The 16,535-nt window shown below is 42.4% G+C and overlaps 1 pseudogene; it reads right to left on the bottom strand.

Moving 5' to 3' along the window:
* Positions 1-1,242: 1,242 nt before the first annotated feature.
* LOC109682174 (centromere protein K pseudogene) lies at positions 1,243-1,884 on the bottom strand (annotated as a pseudogene).
* Positions 1,885-16,535: the final 14,651 nt, after the last annotated feature.

The raw sequence follows: 16,535 nt of genomic DNA, 5'->3' as shown, positions 1-16,535 counted from the left end.
TTTCTGTAATGACATGGTCTTGCAGAACACTGAATACAATTAGAACATAGTGAATATAAATATTTTAACCTTTCTTTACAATGCCCTACCACGTGAAGTTTTCCGTATGTGATTTTTTTCCATTGGGGGCATTTGCTGAGTGTCTTTTGTGACAGTTGATTTTTCTCATGGTAACATTGTAGGTTCTAGATAGGAAATGACTTGAAGAGAACAAAAGTGGAAGCAGAGAGACCAGTTAGGTCCTGCCCAGTTGGAAATTAATTCTTGTAGCCTGTATGCAGTCTCAAGACTGTTCTGTAGAAATAATTAGAATGATCATTCCCATGTGAATAGACTATATATGTTAGAATATAGGTTCAGCTGCTATAATAGAAATCCAAAATAGCAACAGCTAAAATGAAATAGAAACTTGTCTCCCCATTGCAATCATCCATGAATAGGCAGTCTAGAACAAGTATGTGAGTCCCACCATGCCAGGGTTCCCAGGCTTCTTCTGTCTTATCCATGCAATCCAAGATCACTGTCACTACCATGTCCATGGTTACATTTGATAAAAGGGGAAGGCCAAAGGGGAGGATCACCTCTCTGCCCCTTGCTTTTAACAAAGAGAATTTTACTTACAGAATGTTTATAAAACTTCATAAACACAGATCTGTTAATAATAATTAGCAGACTCAAGAGCAGAATAATACATATTGTCACTTGGTATATGATGCATATTAAAATATGGTTTTCATGCTGGGCGCAGAGGCTCACTTCTATAATTCTGACTACTCAGGAAGTAGAGATTAGGGGAATCACCCGTTGAGGCCAGCCCAGGCAAAAAGTTAGTGAGATCCCATCTTAATCAATAAGGCAGGCATGGTAGTACATGCTTGTCATCCCAGCTACTCAGGAGGCTGTAGATAGAAGGATGGAAGTCTGAGGCCAGCCCTGGGCAAAAACGTGAGACCCTACCTAAAAAATAACCTGAAAGCAAAAAGGACTGGGGATGTGGCTCAAGTGGTAGAATGCCTGCTTAGCAAGTTCTAGGCCTTGCGTTCAAATACTGGTATTACAAAAATAAATAAATATGAAACCATTTAATGAATTAGAAAAGGATCATTTAAAAATGTATAGATGGCAGTATGTGTCCTCTAAGGATAAAAGGAAGATAAACTACTGTATGTGGTGGCTCATACCTGTAATCCCAGCACTTGGGAGGCAAGGGCAAGAGGATGGCAAGTTCTAGACCAAACTGGGCTATATAGTGAGACCCTCTAACATTTCATGTAGTGTTTTCAGCTGTGTGATTGATTCTTGAATTTTTTTTCTTTTTCTTTTTGATATTTACACTAGGCAGAGGAAAACAGTCCTCTAGAAACTCACTCAAGGTAATCATGAGTTTCTCCTTAAATTCTTTTACACTAAGCATTTTACTTTTACTCAGTAAAAATTCATGATTCAGAAAATGTCACAACCTGAGTTTTCAATTCACTGTGTAGAACACTAAAAGATTCCATTATTTCACTGGTGGTATGACTCAACTGGTAGAGTGCCTGCCTAGTAAATGCAAGGCCCTGACTTCCAACCCCAGTACCAACCACTGAGAGAGAGAGAGAGAGAGAGAGAGAGAGATTCCATTATTTGTTGTTTGATCCAACCACTATTTCTGCCTTTCTAAGTCTTCCCGTCTTCCTTTAACATCTCATTCTTTGACTGAATAGTAGATAGTACCATTTCAAGGTCTCATCTCAGTTTTTGGAACTCTTCCTAATACTATCAGAATATCTTTGGGCAGGAGAATTGTGCCACTGAGTTCAGCAGTAAACATTTCACTTGCATAATGAATAATGCTAACTGAGCATTTGAATTAATGATCATCTGTTCCGTATCTTTCCACATTTCTTTAGTTTTTTTTTTTTTGCAATTCTAGGGCTTGAACTCAGGACCTTCACCTTGAGCCATTCCACCAGCCCTGTTTTTGTGAAGGGTTTTTCAAGCTAGGGTCTTGCAGAACTGTTTGCCTGGGCTGGCTTCGAACCTCAGTCCTCCTGAGCTCTGCCTCCTGAGTAGTTAGGATTACAGGTGTGAACCACTGGCACCTGGCTACATTCTTTAATAAATTCTTCAATATCTGTCACAACTTCCACATCTGTAGTACTATCTCGATGTACATCTAGCTGATTGACATATCCTTTGTGATTATCTTGGCCTTATAAGAAAAAAAGCTGTGGGCAAGTCACTTAAACTTTCTGTACCTGTCAGTTTTCTTATTGTCACAGAGCCACAAGGTTCAAGTTGTCTCAGTCTTCAGGTCACCACAGTGCTAAATACTCAATGCTTCAGGACCCCAGGATCTGTGCCTCACCCTTCCCTTTAAAGGCATGACCCACTAATTTATATATATATATATATACACATATATATATATATATATATATATGTATAAATACCTTGAGGCACTCCACCAGCCCTCTTTTGTGAGTGTCTTTTGGAGATTAGGATTTATAGACTATTTGCCCAAGCTGGCTTTGTGCTGTGATCCTCCTGATCTCTGCCTCCTGAGTAGCTAGGCTTACAGGTGTGAGCCACCAGTGCCCATCTATAAAAATTTTTCAAATAAATATTTTTTTAAATCAGCAAAAAATAAATAAATAAATAAATAAATAAAGGCATGACCCAGAAGTTGTAAGCTTAGCTCTGTTCCCATGGTCTCTGCCCAAACACAATCACATGGCCAAGAGAGGCTGGGAAAATTTAGTTATTAATATGGACAACTATGTGCCTAGTTAAACACCAGGGATTCTATTATTATGAAAGAGAAATAAAGGAAAGATATTTAGAGGAAGTGGTCAGTTTCTGACATAAGTTTTGAACTTACAAAAGCCATTTCTTATTCGTCATGTAATTTGGTCATCACACTTTGTAAGCTAGATAAACCCTAAGTGTTCATTCAGTTTGAGAGGAAGTTAAACAGAGTGGGTATGAGTATGGGCTTCAGATCTGACCTCTGAGTTTCACATCTCATTTCTACCATTTGCTAGTGTGATATTGAAGGAAAATTATGTAACTTCTCAGAGCTTCAGTCTCTTCGATTACAAAAATGGACATAATGATAGTACCTAGCTCATGGGTTTTATGAGGATGAGATAATGTATATAGTTACACCTATTCTACATTAACTTATACTACGTGTCAAGTATTGTGAACCTATAGATCAGAAGAAAATCAATCCCAGTACACTGAAGATCATAGATAAAAGATCAGAGAATTATAAAATAATATGAAAAATACTGTTATAAAGAAGGTAATCCCAGGAACTAGGAGGGTATAGGGGAAGAGCTCCTAACCCAGGAATCTTTTTTTTTTTTTTTTCAGTGCTTGGAATTTAACTCAGGGCCTGGCTCATACTAATCAGGTGCTCTGCCACTGAGTTACATCCTCAGCTCGACCTAAGAGTCTTCTGTGAAAATAAGGCATTTGTGGCAAAGAAAGGAAAAAGGATATTTCTAGATGAAACTAAGATATCAAGGCAAGAGAAAGACTTGGTGCCTTCAGGAAAATGCAAGTTGTTTGGTATGGAAGGAATATAGGGGCTGGAAGTGTGGTTCAATTGGTAGAGTTCCTACCTAGCTAGCTCAAAGCCCTGAGTTCAAACCCCAGTACTGCTGGAAGGAAGGAAGGAAGGAAAGAAGAATCCCTTGCTTTGTCTTCCTGTCTTAGCTATCTCTAGACCTTTCACTTCCATGTTTTCAGTCATCCCACTTAAGAAAAAGTCACCATGTGACACTACAGACACTTTGATCTGTGTGTAAGCACCCTCTGAATTACCAAATTGAATGAAACAGAATTGAGGCTTTTAAGACTCTCTCCAAGTGGGCCACCTTCTGATATCCTCAAGAATGGAACCAGGGCTATAATCTCAGTACTCATGAGCCCTCATGACTTATGAGTTCAAGGCCAGCCTGGGCTACATAGTGAGACCCTGTCTCAAAAAAAAAGAAAGAAAGAAAAAGAGAATGGAGCAAGAGGCTAGGGGCTTAGCTAGATGATAAAGCACATGCTTAGCATGCATGAGCCCTTGGTTTGATCCCAGTAACCCCCATATCCCTAAAACAAAAAAGAATGTAGCAGTCTACATCCATTTCTTACGAAAGTAAATTCCGTACAGCTGCCTGCCCAGGAGTAGGTGGTATGGGATGGGGCATTTGTAAGTAGTTCTGTGGGGGCCTGGGGAACAGGGATGATTAAGGAGCCTTTTCAAGTGACACATAGTTAAGAAACTCTGAGCCAGCCCTTCCATCTGATGAAGAAGTTTGCAGCTGGGACCTTCCTGGGCAGAAAGGGTGCCTACGAAATGAAACAGTCATAGAAAACTTTGCAAGGAGAGGAAGTGAGTCGGCATTAGCAGAAACTGATGTTGGCTTTTCCCAAGCATCTCCCTGCGTCAATCTGTTTATGAAAAACCCAAATAAAGTTAATATTTCCAATCAACCCTGATGATTTAAACTTGCATAAGAGAAAAAGGTGGAGCCAAGCATCAGTGGCTCATGCCTGTAACCCTAGCTACCCAGGAGGAAGGGATGAGGAGGATCATGGTTCAAAGCCAGCCCAGGCAAATAGTTCACGAGACTCTATCTCGAAAAATCCTTCACATAAAAAGGACTGACAGAATGGCTCAAGGTGAAGGCTCTGAGTTCAAACCCCAGTAGCACAAAGAAAAAAGTTGAAAACAGAGCATAACAAAGCCTGGGTTGTTTATTCCATTGCTCAGCAAGAGTGTGGGGTCTGTTAGAGGTTAGAGCCACGAACATAGAGTGTCCAAGAGTTGTAAAGGAATAAAATCAGGGAAACTAAAAGCATAGTGGAGAATCTATGTCTCTATCACCCCAGCTCACCAAGGAGAAAGTTTATGGTCCTTTAGAACAGGAAGTGGAGTACAATAGGACTGGGTTGAAATCTGGACAAACTTCACATACACTATAAATAGGCACTGAAGATACCATCGCAGAGGAATGTTTTTCCATTCTTGGAATCATGATTAAGGCTTTCCCCAAGGACACACACTTTAGCAGCTTCAAGTTTTTTACTATTGTTGTTCTTTATTTTTTGCAGTGCTGGGGATCAAACCCAGAGCCCTGTGCACACTAAGCAAACTCTCTACAATTGAGCTACATCCCCAGCCCTGGCTCTAAATGTTTAAATAAAGGGTTTTAAAATTGCAATAAGTTAAAAAGGTTAATGTTGTTCCTTTTTTTTTTCCTCTGCAAATTGGAACAGGAGTGACTGTAACACATAGTAAGGACTGGGGCATGGCTAAGTGGTAGTGGGCCTGCCTACCAAGCACGAGGCCCTGAGTTCAAACCCCAGTGCCACACATACCTCACCTTGTAGTATGTAGTAAGCAAGGAACTTACTTAACATAGGAAGTCCCAGATTCATCTACCTTTTTATTAACTGTTATCTGTAACCACTAGCATCTAGGCTTATGTTGAACCAGTTTAGCCTTCGCAGTAGAAAAAGACAATGCCTGTTTCCCTTATGGTTCCAGAAAGAGTCTCAGGATTGGATCTCCTGGACTATCTTGGATCACATACACATAATTGCATCAAACACAATGGCCAGAGGCACAGAATACTCTGATTGACCAGTTACAGGTCAGATAGCCATTCCTAGGAAGGTTAGGGGTGTCATTTCCCACCCAAAAAGCACTTGACTGAGGGTAAAAGAGAGTTGGCTTCTTCCAAAAAGAGTAAAGTAAACCTATCAAAAGAATAGAGCCAGGCACTGGTGGCTCACACCTGTAATCCTAGCTAGTCAGGAGGCAGAGATCAGGAGGACTGCGATTCAAAGCCAGCCCCAAGCAAATAGTTGGCAAGACCCTATCTCAAAAATATGCAGCACAAAAAAGGGCTAACAGAGTGGCTCAAATAGTACAGCACCTGCCTAGCAAGCATGCGGCCCTGAATTCAAACCTTATGAAACCTGGCACTGAAGGAAAAAAAAAAAAAAGGAAAAGGGAATAGGTACTACATGTCACAAAGGAGAAAAAAATATATATCCACGACAAGTTAGCTGCCAAAACATCAACGTTTTTATTGAATAGATCAATTCCATTTCAATATGTTCATAAACTTTATGGTAGCACTTGTTCCCCAGAAAGCAATGGTCAGAGACCCAGGGGAAACAGCCTTGCTTTGCAAAGGAGTCCTTGGATCATTAGACATGACAAGTCCCATTCAAAGGGGTTTAATGTTACTGGCTTTTCTAGCTCAAAGACCCTAAATACTGTCTCTGTGCTTTATTAAAGATAAATGGTAGCAGCCACTGTGGAGGGGAGGTAGAAGTTTCCACTTCCTTTTGTCCCCTCCACTAAAGGGCCTATGCATGCATTTGAGGAAATGACAAACTCGGCTGGCTGTGGGAGAGTACCATCCATGACCTCATAAGACCTGTCTGTCTAACCACAGAGATTAGTAAAGAATGTAAGAGATCAGAGAATCTGAGAGCTGAAGGCTATGTAGAATTGAGGGGCAAATTCTCTATGAGACCCTGTTAGACCATGTATTTACCACATATCCCTATTGTGTCCTGCTGTCTGAAGTATCCAGTCCTGCATAAAATTTCCAGAAAAGAATTCTGGACTCAAAGAACTAGAAGGAATCTTTGTGTTCTTCTAGTCTATCCCATCCCTTTATAGTTGAGGAAAATGAAGCTCATAAAACAGAAGTGGTTTGCCATGATCATAGCAAAGACTAAAACCCAAGAGTCTTAGATTCTCCTCCAGAGTTCCTTCCATTCTACTCTCTCTAGGGCAATGCTGAGTGTCAAACAGGAGAAAAGGTTAGAGTCAGAAGTCTTGTTTTAGAATTATGGGTCTTCTTTTTGTAGCCACTTATCCTTGATTACACTTGAACATGTAGATCTTGAAAAGGGCCTCAAGCTCAGAACACCAAGAGAAGATGAGTTAGATGAAGCTCTGGGGCTCAGCTCCCCAAAAGAAGATAAACTTGCTCTTTCCTCAGAATGGGCCTATACATCAGGAATTCTGGGTATCCACAGATACACCAGGATTTCTAGGATATCCTTGGCAATGTATGTTAAATGTGTGTCTATAGATTTTTTTTTTTTGGTAGTACTGGGGTTTGAACTCAGGATCTACACCTTGAGTCACTCCACCAGCCCTTTGTATTGTGGTAGGTTTTTTTGAGATAGACTCTCATGAACTATTTGTTCAGGCTGGCTTTCAATTGAGATCCTCCTGATCTCTGTCTCCTGAGTAGCTAGGATTACAGGCGTGAGCCATTGGTACCTGGCTCTGCAGGTATTTTTGCTGGAGCTGGATGAGCTCAGCATCTAAAAGGATCCCACAACCTTTGAAAGTTGAAGAACCACCACCCTAAAGTGGTGTTCCCAACATGGCTTGTCAACAAATTACCACAGGAGTTTGAGAACCCAGTTTCTCCTGGAGGGGTACATTGAGTGGATTTGTGTTGGGGCCCAAAAACTTTTGCATTTTTTAAAAAATAAGCTCCATCAGACTTAGAAGCTGCAGCTCTAAAAAAAATAGTAATAGAAGTGCTTTCCTAGAAAGAAGAAGGAAAAATTACCTCAAGGATTGGCACTTTAAAGTCATTCTTACAGGGGCTGGAGGTGTGGCTCAAGTGGTAGAGCACCTGCCCAGCATATGCGAAGTCCTGAGTTCAAACTCCAAATATTGCCAAAAAAAACCCAAAACCCTGTGCTAAAGTCATTCATTCTGATATAAATACTTCAGGTGTTTATGACAAGAAGAAAATGAGAATTCCAGAACTGGTGGAATGACTCAGGTGGAAGAGCACCTGCCTACCAAGTATGAGGCCCTGAGTTCAAACCCCAGTGCCACCAAAAACTGAAACAAACAAAAAAAAGTAAGTATTTTGGACTGGAGGAATGCCTCAAGTTGTAGAGTGCCTGCCTAGCAAACTTGAGGCCTTAAGTTCAAACCCCAGTGCCACCAAAAAAAAAAAGAGAATTCCTGAAAGAGAGAGAAAGCTGAAACCCAACAAAACATAGAGAAAAACAACAGAATTCTAACAGTTCTGTGAACTTGCATTGTGACCACAGCTTACTCCAGGGCAAATCAGCTCTTTCACCTACATGCTTAACCCGCCTTGGTTTCTCTGCCCTCCAGGCAAGGCCGGATTCTGTGAGTCCTCAACCCTCAGGACAGTACAGCATTAGTATAAATCTATTATTTCTTGGTATTTTTTAGTTTCTGAATAGAAAAAAAAAGACACTGAATTTGTTCATTTGCTCATTTATTCATGTAGCAAGAATTTGTGTCTACAAGATGCTAGGTACTGTACCTCTCTAGCAGTGAGCAAAGTAGATTCTCTCTGTGTTATCTTTACAGTCTGTCATAGGTACTAGGTTCACACACAGACTAAGAATTGGGGTAACAGAGATCCTTTCCTTCTTGTAAGTGACTCCATCAGATGTTTTCCCTTAGATTATTAGAAACTCCCAAGCATTCTCTTCCCTCCAGCATTCTGTATGCTGGGTCTTCCTCTAGGACACTCTTCCCTACATGACGCCTGGTCACCTACAACTTAACCCATAGGTCTCAGCTTTAGGGGTTTGTTTTGTTTTTGTTTTCTTTTGTTTTTCTGTTTGTCATTTTTTCCCCCGAATGGCCATTTCATGAAGAGACTCTCAATTCCTCCTGTTATCCTCTCTCAGAACACCTTATACTTCTTAATGACATTTGTCACCATTTTTAATAGTTTATTTGTGGATTATTTTTAAGGCTTGTTTTGGCCTATCCATTATAGGCTTTTTTTTCCCCACCAATTGCACTGTATGATTTATTAACCATTCAAGTATAGTAGCTTCTGATAAGATTGAGACAGAATTGGTATTGAAAAGTGAATAGATATTCAGCATCTAACAGTTTTAAAGAAGTCACTACACCCTATTTTCACAAAGCCTATACTAGCCATTAACCCAGTACACCAAGGGCACTAAAGTAGAGAACATACAACAGGAAAAATAGTTACAGGTCTTAGCCCAGTGTGAGGTAGTTATGTTAACCACAGAGCATCTTCTGAGACAGAGATGACCTCTTTGTTCTAAATTCACCGCAGGTCTGCTTATCCAGCCAGAAACACAAGTTTACCAGGTAGAGCTCATGGGCACAGCCCTGTACTCCAAGAGCTGATCAAGAGACCAAGCAGTTGTACCCAGTGTCTCAGGTTATCTGAATATCTCATGAAAGATTTTGCTTTGCTTCCCAAGAATTCCAGATAACAGCCAGGTGCTGGTGGCTCACACCTATAATCCTAGCTACTCAGGAGGCAGAGATCAGGAGGATAATGGTTTGAAGCCAGTCCCAGCAAATAGTTCGGGAGACTCTATCTTGAAAATAATCAACAAAAAAAGGGATTGGCAGAGTGGTTCAAGTGCTAGAGTGCCTGCCTGGCAAGTTTAAGGAGCTGAGTTCAAGCCCTAGTACTGCAAAAAAAAAGTAAAAAACTTGGTCTCTCCCTTTTAGCACCTTAAACTTTGTTTTCAACTATCCATTACAGTCTTTTTGTAAGAAAAAAAAGGAAAAAAGAAAAGGAAAGGAAGGAAGGAAGAGGAGAGAGGAAAGAAGGAAGGAAGAAAGGAAAGAGGAAGGAAGGAAGGAAAGAAGGAAGGATGGAAGGAAGTTATACAATACCTAAGTATAAATGCAAACAGTAAAATTGGTATGTTAGGAAAAGAAAATTGGCCTCCTATTCTGGGCCTTCAGATTCCTATTTCTACTTTCCAAAAGCAAATGTTATTATCACTCATGTATATTTTTATGGATCTGTGTGATTTTTTTTTTGGCGTTACGAGGGTTTAAACTCAGGGCCTCTATCTTGAGCCACTCCTCCAGCCCATTTTTTGTTTTGTTTTTTTGTGATGGGTTTTTTCAAGGTAAGGTCTTGCGAACTATTTCCCTGGGCTGTTTTCAAACTGTGATCCTCCTGATCTCTGCCTTCCTAGTAGCTAGGATTACAAGCGTGAGCCACCAGCGCCTGGCAAAGGTGATTATTTATTAAGTGACTATCTCCTCCACTAGACTGAGTCTATTTTTTCCTGGTCTTATCCCTAGTACTTGGTACATATTCAGCGACTTATATATAGGTGTTGATGGAATGAATGAAAGAACAAAGAGATCAATCAAGTGAATACCCAGATTGCTAGTTCTTGGGGATCTTGCATGCTGCATGCAGTCAGCTTTACTGATGTTCCTGTGTTCCCCCAAGTCACAGTCCCTACTGCTGTGAGAACTTCTCACCCTGCCATGAAAGTACACTTCTCTCATATGTGTGTCTTCCCCAGGAGACTGTGAACTCCTTAAAGGCAGGGACCATGTTTTGCTCTTCAGGAATGCTGCACCTAGCATCCCAGAAATCCCCAGTGAATACTTCCTGACTGGCTATTCATCTCACCTGATCCATCTGAGTGTTGACTGCAATTTGGTTTCAAGATCCGCCAGTTTGCAGCCTACCAGAACAACTCAGAGTTGTTATTTTTTCATAGAGACTCGCATTTCCCTCAAAACCCCTAGTGTAGAGGGATGCTCTTCACTTGAGCCTCACTGTGGATTCTCATTTCTTTTAGCTCTCAGTTTCTTCATCTATACAATGGGGATAATAGTGCCTATCTTCCAGAGTTGTGGTTAAATTGAGTCAGATGTTTATTTTCCCACCCCGTTCAGCAAGAAGGAGACTTGCTACCTGTTTTGCTAGAGAAAAAGAGGAAGAAAAGAAAAAGAAGTCTCTGCATAGGAAGTACAGTCTGGCAGACAGGACCTTTAATTCTGACTCCAGCTCAAATATTATTGAGACAATGAGATGAGAATCACTAATAAAGTAAAAAATTATCCTCTTTGTATAATAACCATGGCTGCATGTCAAAGAAGCTATTGGGAAATACAGATTTAGGACAAAGTATAGAAGCTTAGGAGGTCAATAAACAAATTAATTAATCCAGGGACCATTGCTGCATTTCCAGAACAGGGCATTGTACCAACACACAGCAGATACTCAATAAATGGTTGCTGAAGAGAAGGAAAGTGAAGTGACAGTGAATTGTAGTTAGTCTCAGGGAAGAGCAGAGGTGACCAGTGTCACAAGCCAACATGACTAATTACTGCGGAATTGTGTCAGGATAGATCAGGAAAAATGAGGCATGGGAGACAGTAGCCAGAAATTCACAGATAAGCATTGTTCTAACGAATAGCTTGGTTAAAAGCATACAAATACTGCTTTCTTTGCTTTGAACTTCACAAGTTGCAACACTTAGTAAAAAGAAAAAAGAAAAGAAAAGAAAAAAGAATTGTTTTCTCCCTCTGATCTCGCCTGCTTGCCCAAATAATTAGTGTGCTCTAGGAACTAAGCAAAGATATCTTGAAGAAAGACACTTACCCTGGGAAAGACCACCTGGGAAAATGATTCCTCTGACCACAAGAAGTATTTACAAAGATGGACATCTGTCTTGAGGGGACCATCCATCAGTCTCTGGGTCCAATTGATAAAACAATGTAACAGGAGGAGAAGCAACATGCTGGTGGTGGGAGCTGGTGACCCTCTCCATGCGAAAAATACCTTGTTTGTTCAGGGCAATGACCCGATGTGGGAGAAACTGACTCCCACGCAACTGCATTTCATGTGGCAGATGCAACTTGCCCAGTGGCAGAAAACACTGCCACAGCAGTGGACTCAGATCATCATGACCATCTTGGACATCGGTGTTAGCTATTTATGGTTACACTTTCTACTCGGTGTCCTAGGAGTGTTTCCTTGATGAGCTGAAAGACAAACCCAAACCCACCAGAGCCTGAGCTCTAGCAAGGGCGTCAGGGACCCTGAACTGGATGGGCATTGAATATCTTCATCCATGGTGGATGATACCCCATGACCCTGTAGAAATTGACGCGTGCTCACAGCATCACTGGCCTACTTACTAACTTTAGACCATAACTGAGCATCAGAAGCCAGACTCTGTATTTGGCCACTGTCCACAGAATATTGCCCATTTCACATGCAGCTTGAGCCCTTCTTGCTTGTTTCCTTGTTTGAGAGGTATGCAACCTTGACTTTTCCCAAACTTTCTTTTTTTCTCCAAGTTGTTATTATTTTAAAAAGTTAGAATATATTCATCATACAGGGGGATTCATAGTGACAATTCCAAATAAGCTTATATTGTACCTTTGTTGCATCACCCCACCTTCTCTCTCTCTCAACCCCCCTCCCCACCCCAAATTTTCTGACTTTGTGATTTACCCCCTTTACTTCCCAGGGGCCCAGCTGTAATAGGGTTGGGAGTGATAGCTCTGTGAAGTGCTGGAACATAAAGTGGGAAAGTTAGGGTCAAGTTAAAAATAATAAACTGAGTCATCTCTCATGAAAAAAAAAAAAGCTTAACAGCGAAAATGATAAACTATACCAAATATCAAAACAAAGGGGAAAACTTATGCTAAGGTAAACTTAAGCCAAACCCCCAACCTACTTTTTCACCATAGACAGACTTGATGTTAAAACACTCATTGCACCTGTTATCAGATGTTCCTTCATCCATGTCTGGGTTGTGTACTTTATTTCTGTCTTTGCTTTGCTTTACTAGTAAAATTTCTAGGTCTCTATCTCAATGTGTTCTAAAATGCTTTTTTGCGACATCATGAACTTGGTACCCAAGGGCCAGGCCAAGGCCTCCTCCCTTTCGGAGATCTCCTCCCTGGAGCCTCACCTATTCCATTAACAGAATCATTTCCCATTGAAGATCTGCTCATTTACAGAAGGCACTAAAATGGGTTGCGGCCTTTACTCTCTTTCTTGGTCTCTAAGAAGGGAGGAGAAGAAGGAAGAGAAAGAAGTGGCTTATCTTTACTTCTGTTTGCCCTGTTTATAGGCATCTAAAAATGGGACTAAATGAATGGGGGCAAGCCCTAGCTCTTATCCACTCCTGTGCCTTCCTGTACCATAGAAAGGCTAGCTCTTTGGCAAACTCATTTCTACTTTCCCATGGCCCCCAACAAGACTACTACATTTTCCTATGCCTCTAGTGCTTAGGTATGACTGCATGATGACATTTTTCAGTGGAATATAGATGAAAGTGACAGAAGCTCCCATATGCATGGATTCTTCATGCTCTTTCCCCATTATGGCAAATTTGCAATCCCTGGATTAAAGATGGCAGAGACACGAGGTGGATAGACAAAAAGTGGTCCCTGAGCCACTTTTTAGAGAAGAACCTCCTACTTACTAGGAACACCCTTTTTGGACATTATGTAAGTGAGAAGTAAACTACTGTAATAGGCCACTAGGGCTGGGAATTTTCTGTGAAAGCAGCAAGGATTAGCTCAACTATTCACTTCCCTACTTCCTAGAAGCCAATGACACCTCTCTAGCCCAGACCACCCCCAACCCCCACTCCGGACTCTCACCTCCCCCTCCCCCGCCAGGCTCCAGACTTAGCTCTCACAATTGTGCACTGGACATCCCTACTGACATGGTGGTCACACTTCAGATTTAATGTGGCCAAAACTTAGTTTGCTATCTTCAGCCCCCTGAAGCTCTGAAGCTTCTCCTTCTCAACTGCGGCCCCTCTCTGTGGGATGTCACCACTCTCCACCCAGGCATACAAGCCTAAAACTCAGGGCTATCCTTGGTGCCTTTCCTCTTTCTCTCATCCTCCACATCTCTCTCTCTCTCTTTTTTTTGTGTATGTATGTGTGGTACTGGGGTTTGTACTCAGGGCCTATACCTTGAGCCATTCCACCAGCCCTTTTTTTTTTGCTTTTCTTTTTGACACCAGCCTTTTTTTGTGGTGGGTGTTTTTGAGATAGGGTCTCATGAACTATTTGCCCAAGCTGGTTTCGAACAGTGATCCTCCTGATCTCTGCCTTCTGAGTAGCTAGGATTACAGGCGTGAGCCACTGGTGCCTGGCTCCACATATTTTCTTGAATTAGTTTCTCTTCTCCCTTGCTGCAGCTACCCCATCAGCCTGAGTCATGAACCCAAAAGTAATGTGCCCATGCCACCCTTCCCCATGCTCACTTTAACACCCTAGGTTGGCTGCCTATCACGCAGATGATCCATCTAAACTCCTTGGCATAGCCATAAAGGCACTGCATGATCTGACCCTGACTCCCTCTCAGTCTCTTCTGCTGATCCCAGCCCAGTCATCTGCACCTGATGCAACCAGAGTCCTTTCGGTTCCTCACTCACATGTCTTTCCTCTGTACTCTGAGGTTCCCTCTGCCTAGGAGACTCTCTTCCTCCCACTTCACTTGGCCCACAGCTGATCATCCTTCAAGTCTCAGCTTGAATTTCACTTCCTCAGAGAAGTGACCTCCCTGACCTCTGGATCTGGCACCTCCTATTGCCCTTCATAACTCTCTTGACACTTAATTGTTGTGACTCGTTTAATTGTCTGTCTTTCCTGTTAGAGGGCAGGACCTGGCTTCTGTTCACGCTTGTGTCCTTAGTCTGTAGAATAAAGCAAGAATCAATGGCTGCCTGTTAAATGACTACATGTGAGCAACAAACAAGTTTGGCAACTGACAGTTTAAAGTTGCAATGTGGCATCTCTTGGAGCCTCTTGTGGATATCAGTGTTCTCAGTGACAGCAAATAGTTAATTCTCAGAGTTTCTCCTCCATCTGAGTCATGCTGATTTCCCCTTACTTATTAATGAAGAAACAGTCCCAAGAGAACAGGTGATCTGCTCCAGGGAGGCAGGAGGTGAGCCAGTCACAGGGCTCTGGCTATGACCTGCCCTCTCCCCCCACACCTCTCTTGTTTCTGAGGACCAGGTGGAAATGTAATAACATGACACACTGGGGGATTTCTTTCTTCCCCTGCATTCTTCTGATGTGACTCCAGCCTGGGGGCTGGGGGAACATAGGCCCTGGGAGAGGGAGGCGGGAAGTGGGGAGGTTAGTTGCCGCATTCCTCAGCAGCCTCCGTTTGCATAGCTCCGAGAGAAAAGAAAGAAGTTAGCAAGCTTTGGCGGATGCACTGGGTATTCTGCTCCTGTTCTGGCAGCTGCAGAGGCCACGCTGAACACACGCTCTGTTCTGCCAAGGCCCGGGAGGCAGGCACTCTCTCCCCGTCCAGGCTGCCAAGATGAGGTAGAAGGGATCAGGGCCTCTGCCTAATATGGGAGAGCACAAAAAGAGGCCCCTTCTTTCTGCCTAGCCTCATAGGCAGTTGGCTGTGAGCCATTCAGTGTGTGTATAACTGAACAGGGGTTGGGGCGATAGTGTCAGGGCCTCAGTGCAAATCCTTCCCAGTTGGAAAGCTAGTGTGAGTCTCAGATAGTTTAGGGGGCTATCTCAGCCCCTCCTCCATCCTGGAAATGTTGGAGGGGACAGCTCCTGGGTAGATGTCCCCACCCGGCTGCTGGGGCCACTGCCATCACATTCCAGGGCAGGCTGAGAGCGACAGAGCATGGCTCGAGAGAGTGAGGCCTTGTTCACCATGGAAACCAAACTTCCTAGGAAAAGGTCACATATTTGATGTGGCTGTCATCCAGGCACCTTAAATGCAGCACTGTTCCTGTTTTCCTGAGGACACTGCCAGCAAAGAAGGCCTGAGACAATGGAGGTGGCAGCTGACCTGTTTGCCTGGCTTTGGGCAGGCTCCTGTCAGTTTCCTTTTTTCAGCAAAGCCCATGCTCTACCCACTTACATAGCCTGACCTCAGTTTGTACCCAGTGGGGCAACCCTGCAGGCCAAATCTTGAGCCTGGAAAAGACTCAGCAGGACCAAGAATGTAGAAAAGGACATGCAAACAAGACCCCATGATGGTAAAAATGGCAGAGGAGAGTAATAGCTATCAGCTATTGAGTACTTGTTCCATCCAGGCACTGTGATAAATGCTTTATATACACTGTAATCCTCACAAAAACCCTAATTTTAAAAACCTGAGAATTGGAGAGATTAAATAACTTGCCATGGTCAGAATTTGAACCCAGGTTTATCTGATCCAGAACCTGAAAAAAAATTTTTTTCAGTACTGGGACTTGAACTCAGTGCCTTCACCTTAAGCCATTCCACCAGCCCTATTTTTGTAAAGGGTTTTTTGAGATAGGGTCTCATGAACTATTTCCACAGGCTGGCTTTGAACCTCGATCCTCCTGATATCTGCCTCCTGAGTAGCTAGGATTACAGGCATGAGCCACTGACGCCTGCCAAGACCTGAACTCTTGTCCTCTACTCTAGTTTCACTCATTTATCTATTCATGCATTCATTCAGTTACTCAATTGTCCCTTCCTTCATGCATGCATCAAACATTTAATGAGAACCTATGATGTGCTATAGACTGCACTGTGTACAGGAATGCATAGCTACATAAGGACATATTCTATGACCTCCAAGAGTTCACAATGGGAGAGTTGGATGAACAAATAGATGATGCACAGTAGGATGAACACCGATGGGAGAGGAACACCAAAGCTGTTGTGGGAAGACGATCATTTTTTCTTACCTTGTCCAAGGCCAGGTGAAGTGGGAGCAAGAGGAGAAGTGACCAATTCA

Source organism: Castor canadensis, chromosome 6 (assembly GCF_047511655.1).
Source record: "Castor canadensis chromosome 6, mCasCan1.hap1v2, whole genome shotgun sequence".
Classification (NCBI taxonomy): domain Eukaryota; kingdom Metazoa; phylum Chordata; class Mammalia; order Rodentia; family Castoridae; genus Castor; species Castor canadensis.
This window is presented reverse-complemented; position numbering and strand designations above follow the sequence as displayed.